The sequence below is a fragment of the Rattus norvegicus genome, chromosome 7, assembly GCF_036323735.1.
Source record: "Rattus norvegicus strain BN/NHsdMcwi chromosome 7, GRCr8, whole genome shotgun sequence".
In the NCBI taxonomy this organism is placed as follows: domain Eukaryota; kingdom Metazoa; phylum Chordata; class Mammalia; order Rodentia; family Muridae; genus Rattus; species Rattus norvegicus.
This window is the reverse complement of record NC_086025.1, coordinates 93,251,188-93,260,436: the sequence shown is the minus strand read 5'-3', so window position 1 is coordinate 93,260,436 and position 9,249 is coordinate 93,251,188. Positions and strand designations below refer to the sequence as shown.

The following is a 9,249-nucleotide window of genomic DNA, read 5'->3' as shown; positions in this document are numbered from 1 at the left end:
ACTCGTCATACTTGTCTCCTGTTGTAAGAAATGACCACAGATGGTCTGGGAAGGTGGCTCAGTGGGTAAGAGCACTTGCAAAGTTTGAATCCCTAGCACCCATGAAAAAGCCAAGCATGGCTGAGTGTTCTGTGATCCCAGCAGGGGCTCAGATACAGGCAGATCTCAGGACCTCCGTGGCCAGCCAGCCTGAACAGCAGTGAACTCCAGAATGGTGAGAGACCCTGTCTTTAAAAATAAGATTGACGTGCTCGCTTCGGCAGCACTTATAATAAAATTGGAATGATACAGAGAAGATTAGCATGGCCCCTGTGCAAGGATGACACGCAAATTCGTGAAGCGTTCCATATTTTTGGAATTACTCTAGATGCTTAGAACAAATGAAACTCAAGACGGATGATCAAAATGTGAATGCTTCACTCCTTCTTTAAAAGGGGAACAAGAATACCCTTGGCAGGGAATAGAGAGGCAAAGATTAAAACAGAGACTGAAGGAACACCCATTCAGAGCCTGCCCCACATGTGGCCCATACATATACAGCCATCCAATTAGACAAGATGGATGAAGCAAAGAAGTGCAGGCCGACAGGAGCCGGATGTAGATCGCTCCTGAGAGACACAGCCAGAATACAGCAAACACAGAGGCGAATGCCAGCAGCAAACCACTGAACTGAGAATAGGACCCCCGTTGAAGGAATCAGAGAAAGAACTGGAAGAACTTGAAGGGGCTTGAGACCCCATATGTACAACAATGCCAAGCAACCAGAGCTTCCAGGGACTAAGCCACTACCTAAAGACTATACATGGACTGACCCTGGACTCTGACCTCATAGGTAGCAATGAATATCCTAGTAAGATCACCAGTGGAAGGGGAAGCCCTTGGTCCTGCTAAGACTGAACCCCCAGTGAACTAGACTATGGGGGGAGGGCGGCAATGTGGGGAAGGGTTGGGAGGGGAACACCCATAAGGAAGGGGAGGGGGAGGGGGATGTTTGCCCGGAAACCGGGAAAGGGAATAACACTCGAAATGTATAGAAGAAATACTCAAGTTAATAAAAAAAAAAAAAAGAAAGAAAAAAAAAAGAAAAAATAAGATTGACGGCAATATAAATCAAGATGTTAATGTCTTCTTGGACTCTGCAGTGTGCTTACAAGTATGTATACGTATGCAAGTGTGTATACACACATGGAAAGGAGGACATACATCACATGGAAAAAAGACAATACGAAGGAACTTGGGAAGGGAACGTCATGACTATACCAGCTATGGGGGCTCATGCTTATAATTTCAGCATTTGGAAAACTGAGGCAGGAAGATCACAAGTTTGAGGCCTGTTTGGAGTACATAGTGAGATCCTGTATCAGAAGAAGGGAGAGGAGAGGGGAGAGGAACAGAACAGAGCAGAGGAGAGAAGGATTTGGTTACATTCCTTTTCCTCTGTTTTCAAAGCCATGGCCTATCACATCTTTCCTATGTTGTGTCCATGGCCTATCATGTCTTTCCTATGTTGTGTCCATGGCCTATCATGTCTTTCCTATGTTGTGTCCATGGCCTATCATGTCTTTCCTATGTTGTGTCCATGGCCTATCATGTCTTTCCTATGTTGTGTCCATGGCCTATCATGTCTTTCCTATGTTGTGTCACTATCCCATCTTTGCTGTTGCCATCCACCACCCTGACCACAGGAAGTGTGTCTATGTTTGAAAAATCACATGATTAGAGGGTCTTCCTCAAGGGTCTTTTTACTACCTGCATAATGTCTTCACAGGGCAGGACTCTGGGGTGGGCATGGTTGGCAGCCTTCATCGTGAAACCACCTTTACCATGGCCCACACTGCTGGTAAGGTCATCTTCCGAGACCCGTATCCAGACACTCTGCCCCATGCCCTTGCCCAATCCACTCTCCAGTGGTTCCAAGTCAGCCCCATTCATCCATCACTCAGTGGGGCAAATTAAATAGCTAATGAATCAGCTCATGCCTGATTCTCCCCAAGCCAGCCACACCTTGGAACAAGCTGCAGAGATTTACAGAAAGAGCAGGCTTTAAAGATGTCGAGTCTTAGATTTGAGCTCCAGCTCTGCCCTTCACCTTGGGCAAATTGCTCAACATTTCTCAATCTCCCTTTCCTCACCAGTGAGTGCAGACAGGGACGGTTTTCCACTCATAGGGCTGTGGAGTCCTCACAGGGCTAAACACAAAACACCTCACATAGCCCAACTACAGGAAACATGAAACCAATCATGGCTGTTATAACTGGCTACTCGTCCCCCATTGTGGCATACAGAGGTCACATCACAAAGAGATGTGCTTGTACCTCTAGAAGTGAGAACGATATGAGTGTAGAGCAAAATGGGTTATAGAGATGTGCCAGCCAAAAGACTAGGAACCTGGCTTCCATCAGTCAAAGAGGCTGGAGCCTGTGATCTCACTAGACTAGGATAAGGGGACCTTAGAGTTACATCACCTACTCAAGAGATGCTGGCCTGACATGGCTCTAGGCAAAGCTCCCAGTTTAAGGTTATTTTGAAAATGTTTACAATCAGGTAGGTAAAATCTGGCCTCAGTTTCCTTATCCTGAAAGTGGGGACAACAGTTATTAACTTTCCAAGATGATAGTCCTGAGCAAGACAAATTTCTCTGGTGCACCTGATTTTACAGACAAAGAAGCTGAAACTGAGACCCCAAACCTTACTTCCTTAAGTCCACAGGCTATGGCAGTGACAGTGGGGCTGTCAATTATGAGAACAATGGCAGTGTCCCCTTAAGTGAGACTTAGGCCTGTGGCCTGGGCTATGGTGCAGACTGAGTAGACAGCACCTTTCTGTTGTACTCCCACTTTCTGTCATCCTCCCCCCTTTCTGTTTTCCTCTCCCTTTCTGTTATCCTTCCCTCTTTCTGTTATCCTCCCCCGTTTCTGTTGTCCTCCCACTCCTGTCATCTCCCCCTTTCTGTTGCCCTCCCCCATTTCTGTCATCCTCCCCCCATTTCTGTTGTCCTCCCCTTCCCACTCTTGCTTCCTCCTCTCCCCAACAGCCAGGGTAATTATGGCATCTTTATCACTTTCTTGCTTTTTTCAAGGCCTCACTTGTTACCCAGAATACACTGCAAAGCCACCTGACAGTCCTTCAAGGCCCTCCTAGATCTGCTCTGCCTGTCTCTGATGCCCAAACCTACCCTGTCTTGTCATTCTCTCTCCTCATGTTGGGCATTCCTAGAATGTACCCATCTACCTCAGGGTCTTGCCCTAACAGCCTCTCATCCTGGTCCCCTCACAGAGCATCACAGAGCCCTATGCTGCCAATCCCAAGTATAAAATCACCTTCTCCATATGTCCTCCTCCAAAGCCACCCTCTATAAATAACTCATGTGACCAGCCTTTTTTAATTTTTATTTTTAGGGTTTTTTTTTCTTCCATTTTTGAGACAGAGTCTCATGTAGCCCAGGCTGGTCATGAACTTACAACATAGCCAAGGATGACCTTGAACTTCCGATCCTCCTGCCTCCACTTCCCGTTTGCTGGAATTACACATGTGCACCATCACCCTGGATTTACAGTATGCTAGAGACTGAACACAGTCTTCCTGAGGGCTGTGCAAGCGCTCTATCATCTGAGCTGCATCCTTAAGCCCACCTGCGAGCCCACCTTGCCAATCTCCTTATCCTGTTTCATCTACGTATACACCCTCCTCTGACCAGTGAGGATCTGTTATCTCCCATGTCCACCTCCACCCAGGCAGGAAAAGCAAGCCTATTTCCTGCCTTCACTGGCTGTTGAGAACAGAGAGAGCCTCCCGCAGAGCTGACCCACAGCAGGTGCTCCCTGCACATTTGCTGCAGAGAGCATGGATCATCCCGCTCCTCTGGGTGCACCATGATGCCATGGGGGAGTTCAGGAGGCACCCAGCTGAGCACAGTGGGGAAGCCATGGGGCTGAGCTGCTCTAAAGGAGGAACTACAGGGGTTGCTGACAGCTGCCCCTGGGCCCCTGGAGGGCACAGCTAGATAGACTCAGACCTCCCCTCCTCCTCCAGGAGCAAACAACTCGCACCAAGAATTATGTGAACTGAATTCCCATCTGGAGTAGGAAGAGGCACTGGAGACCAGAGGTCCATTTTCTGAGTCTGCTTGCTACCTTTAGTAAAAAGATGAGAGAAATTTGGGGCTGGGAATCTGTCCCATGTAAAAGATCAAGACTACAACAATAGACAAAAGACAGAACACAACAGGAACATCAGAAAGATGTGGTAGAAATCAGAACACACACACACACACACACACACACACACACACACACTGGGGGCACTGGATACACACATACCTCACAAGCACATATATAAAGAAGCATATACATACATGAATTACTATATTCAGACACAGTCACACACAGACAACAATTAGTTATTTCTCTAACCTCTGGCTGGCAAAATGTCAGACGTTTTGGCAAATTTAACAACAACCAAAAGAAGAAAAGATTTGTGTCAGCTCACAGTGTCAATGGGCATTCAAGCCACCATAGTATCATTGACACGGAAAAGCATCTCTGTAGCAGAGACCCTTCACAGGACAGCCAGGCATACCAGAAGGACCTTTAAAGGATAATACCATGCTTCTACCAGATATACCCTACCTCCCAAAGGTTCTACCACCTTCCAGAACACTACTAGGTGAGGATCATAACTCAAGCGCATGACCCTGTGGAGGACTTCCCGTTCAAACCAAAGCACCTACTCCCCAGAACCACCACATCTTCTCAATTCACACACACAGTCACAGCCACGCACAAATCTGTTAGTACTGTTACGTACACATTCAACTCTCTTCCATATGCATTTATATACCTGCACATACACCTGCTGACACCCTCACTCTCAAACGCACACTCCCAAGAAAGCCACAAACCCATGCATCTGCAAGGAAGTTAGGAGCCTTCTTCCTGTGGTTCCCAAACACTCATGGGTCATTTTTGTCAGATTGTGAGAAGACTGAGGACAAGGGGCTGTCCTGGGATTACTGAAAAATGTCAGCGCAGCCTCAGCATGTCATGGTCCTATGAGTGCAACATGAAGCATGTCCTGTACTGCTGTCCCACATGCCGAACCTCACTGAAGCTCCTCACATTCGTGTGGGGTAAGAATTGATATCCTTATTTTAATAAATGGAAATTGAGGCTGAAAGGGGGAAATAGCCATCACAAGGTCACGGAATGAGGGAAGAGGCCAGGATTCTCTGGATTAGCTTAACTCAAGAGCCGCAGCCTCAATACCATGTGTTCGTCTCTAAGCCAGGCAATGAGTATTGGCCAAAGCCAACACTCCCTGTGGTCTCCTTTTTGAAGGAAAATTAAGACCTGAGACCCAGACGTCAAATGCCTCCAATCTAAAACTTAGAGGAAGAAATTGGGCTGGTATGATATGACTCCACATGTCTTCAGAAGGACAAAGGCACAAAGAGTGTGTGACTCCCTTCCTGTTCCCTGCACACTTACTCATGTGCATACAGACACCACACACACACACACACACACACACACACACACACACACACACACGCTCTATACACTCACACTCAACACATGCACAAGCCGTAATTTGTATTTCTTGCCAGTGTGTCAAAACACCTGACAGAAACCACTTCAGGGAAGAAAGATTTCTTTTGGCTCACAGACTCAAAGGAATTTCAGCCAAAGGCACCTTCAGTCCTCTCTCAGCCAGACACCAACTGACCATCTACAACTTTCTTTTCCAGTGGTTACAGCATGGAAAGCCTGATAGGACTGTAGAATGGGGGGTCTTGAAGCATCTAATCTACATGCTCAGAAAATGAACGGAAAAAGAACAGAGGCTTGATGGTGCAACTCTTGTTTGCCTACCATTTGACTTCTCACAGGAAGCATTCTGAAGGGTATTTTGTCCTCTCGTTGGCCAGTTCCTCATTGAGAAATTCTCTCCTATTGATGACACTTACACATCAGCTCCTAAAGTGATGATGGGACTTTTTTTTTTCAATATCCACTTCCAGGTTTGTGTTTACTTCTTCATTTGTTTGGAAAAGCAGAAAGAACTTCCAAATACCAAACATCTCTACTGAGCCCTGAAGATTGTCTCCAGACCCTGACAGTTATGTTACTTCTTGGAGCCATGTAGCAGATAGTTGGATGCCCCCATCTCCTCCTCCTCCTCCCCCCTACCCTTACTGACCCACTCAATGTGGTTTACAAGTCCCTTAAGGTCCCATTAGATATTATGAAACAACATAGTAAAATCCATTAGGATTAGGAAGGAATATAACATCGCCCCGTGGCAATACCATATCTATATCCAGAAGTGAACAGACTAACCATAATGCCAGGAGCTTCCTTATACCATAGCCTCCCTGGGGACCAAAAAATGAAGACACTGTCACCTGTTGTGGTGACCCCAGGAGAGGCCACTCAACCCTGCCTCCCTCCTACCTCTAGTCCATCTTCCAGGCCCTCTGCCTCCTATCCTCATAGTGATGATGGGTAAAAGCCCTGCTCCCTGCCGGTCCCCTCTTACCCTTCACTGCAGTTCCCTGTTCACCACCATTGCATTCCCATCATGCTTTGCACTACTGAACTGTGTCATCCCACCTCTCTCCCTCTATAAGCTCCTAGTCACACTGAGACTCAGCACTACTCAGCATGAGTGTGTGTAAAGACCCAAGCTCCCCTAAGTCCTTGAGGAGCCCCATGCCCCACTGCCTGCTCTCATCATCTTGAGTTGAAAATAAACATCCGTTGACCAGTCCAGCTCCCATAGTGGACTCTGTATCCTAAGAAAACAGACATGGGCACCCAGTCTTTGCCAGTTCCCTTGGTCCAGCACAGGACCTGGCAATGTCAGTGCTCGGGGAAGCATTTTCTCAAACCTGGCTCCACACCATTCATTCTCCTCACCCGAGTAAGCCTCAGCCAGACAAATGGGATCTAGAGGTAAGTTCAAAGTTACAGACTCTGTCAGCCATGGACATTTAGGGAACTACAGCTAGTGGGTTGGAAAATACAGCATTGTGGGTCCCAAAAAAGAAGCTGGTAATGGAAAATCATTGCGTCCACATGGTTCAAGGTCCTTGAGTATACATATCTGATGCCGCTACACCATCCCTCTCACTGGAAATTTATCAGAGAACAACTTTCCTGGAGGTGGGACTCAATCCCTGCTTCAGTAAAAAGCCCCATGATTACCCTTTCCAAATGGTATACTTAACTAAAACATAGCACATAGCTTGAGCCAATGATCTCACCTAATTTCATAAAAAAAAAATCTATGAAGTTGGTCTTATCCCTACCACCACCACTATATGGATGAAGAAATTAAGCAACAGAGAAACTACATAAGTTGCCCCAAACCACACACCAGGGAAGCAAAAGGGCCACAATGTAAAGCCCCTCTCTTCACCAGAAGATTCCTAGTGCCTACTGGAGGGAGGGCGGGAACAATGTCACTAAACAGGAACCAGGAAGCCTGCCACATGACCTGGGCCTGATCATCATCATCCTGACCCTTGGTTTCTTCATCATTTCCCTCTGAGCCTAAGTTTACTCATGGCTCAAGAGAGTTAACATCACTTCCTCTCCTGAGGTGTTCCCAAGCACTACATATCAGGTCAGTGTAGAGCTCACCCATTACTTCCTCTGTGTCTCCCTAGGATCTTTTACTCTAACCCCTGTGCATCTGTCAGTCAGTGCTGTGTAACAAGCCGCTTCAAAACTCATTTGCTTTAAACCAGGAGACAGCAGAGATGTTATTAAAGAGACAGATATCAACTATTTGGTGCTCTACTCTCTTCTGGTTATGAAACCCAAAGGCAGCTGGAGACAATATGTAAATAAATGGGTACAACTATATACTACGAAAACAGGTTAGGTCATGTTCACAGGCCATCATTTTCCAATCGCTGCTGCAAACAATGAGCATTATTCAGGATCTTGAATCTGTAAGCTAGCTAACCCCTCTGCTGATGTGGAACAGACTCTACAGAACATGGTTGAGACGTAGCATGTATTTGTACCCACCTGGTTGAGTACTCAGGGTTAGCTAACCTACGATTTTACTTACATAGCTGGTAGTTTCCTGGCTATCAGCTAAAGATCATTGAGTCTGGGTCTTCCATCATCGAGGTGGTTTCCTATGTTTGTTCTTCAAAACTGCAAGTTTTCTAGGTATGATGGAAACATGGACAATGGAGGCCATAGTTCCAAACTGTCCCATTATCATTTCTACCACACTTGACAAAGGCATATGGTAAAACCAGTCCAGATCCGAGAGTTAGACAGACGGTTTCCATGTCTTGGTGTGAAAAGCCAGAAGTCCCACTGCAGAGGGTGAGGACATATTGCAGCCTACAGGACTGGCCATTTCTCATCTTCCATTGCACACAGTGGCCTCTGAGGCACATATGTGTACGCTACTAGGCCTCTCCTTCCTTTTAGGCAGCAAACACTGTGGAGAAGGGCTTCTAAGTCTGACAGAATTTTATATCTCCAGTGTCTACATGGCGCCCAGAATGGAGTCCACAGTCCATCTGTCTCCATCACCACCACCTCCACCTTGGTCCAAACCACAGTCCACTCTCATCCACATCCATAGCCTTCTGACTAATCTCTACAACCATTCTGTTTCCCTAAAGCCAGTCTCATGTCAACTATGAGGAGGAGTTTAAATCCAAGCTCAATTATATGGACTCCTCACACACACTACCCCCAAATTAAAGCTCTTTAGTGGATCCCCACTTCCTCTGTCATTACATCTTTAACATTTAATGTGGCACAATTATACCAGCTCCTACCTTCCCTTCCTGACCTTTCTTACATAACATTCCCTCTATATTCTTTCCTATCTGAAAAAGCTCTTCCCTAACCCCAGAGCCTTTACACTGCTGTCCCCACCATCTGTTCAGCCCGTCCATCTCACTTTGATAACTGGTTTCCAGATCACAGCTCAAGCGTCCCTTTCTTGAGTGAGCCTTTTCTAACTCTCAAGTCGGAGTCAGTTTTCTTTACTGCTCACTCTCCCAAGACCTGACTTATTTCCTTTGATAGAATCTCATTTGTAGCACTCATTACAATGAACCTGAGATTGCTCTCCAACTTCCTCACTGGTTCCAAACTCTAATGGACTCACCATTAGATATGACCATTCATAGTCACCACAGCTGGAACACTTGGGCAGGCTTGGGCACTCAACAAGCCTCTAGGGGATCAGAAAAACTGTGTAAATGGGAACTTC

At 46.4% G+C, this 9,249-nt stretch overlaps 1 non-coding gene across 1 annotated transcript; it reads left to right on the top strand.

Annotated features, from left to right (window-relative positions):
• Positions 1-247: 247 nt before the first annotated feature.
• LOC120094053 (U6 spliceosomal RNA) lies at positions 248-354 on the top strand. The gene has a single exon (XR_005487729.1). It is a non-coding gene; the product is annotated as a U6 spliceosomal RNA (small nuclear RNA).
• The last annotated feature ends 8,895 nt before the right edge of the window (positions 355-9,249 follow it).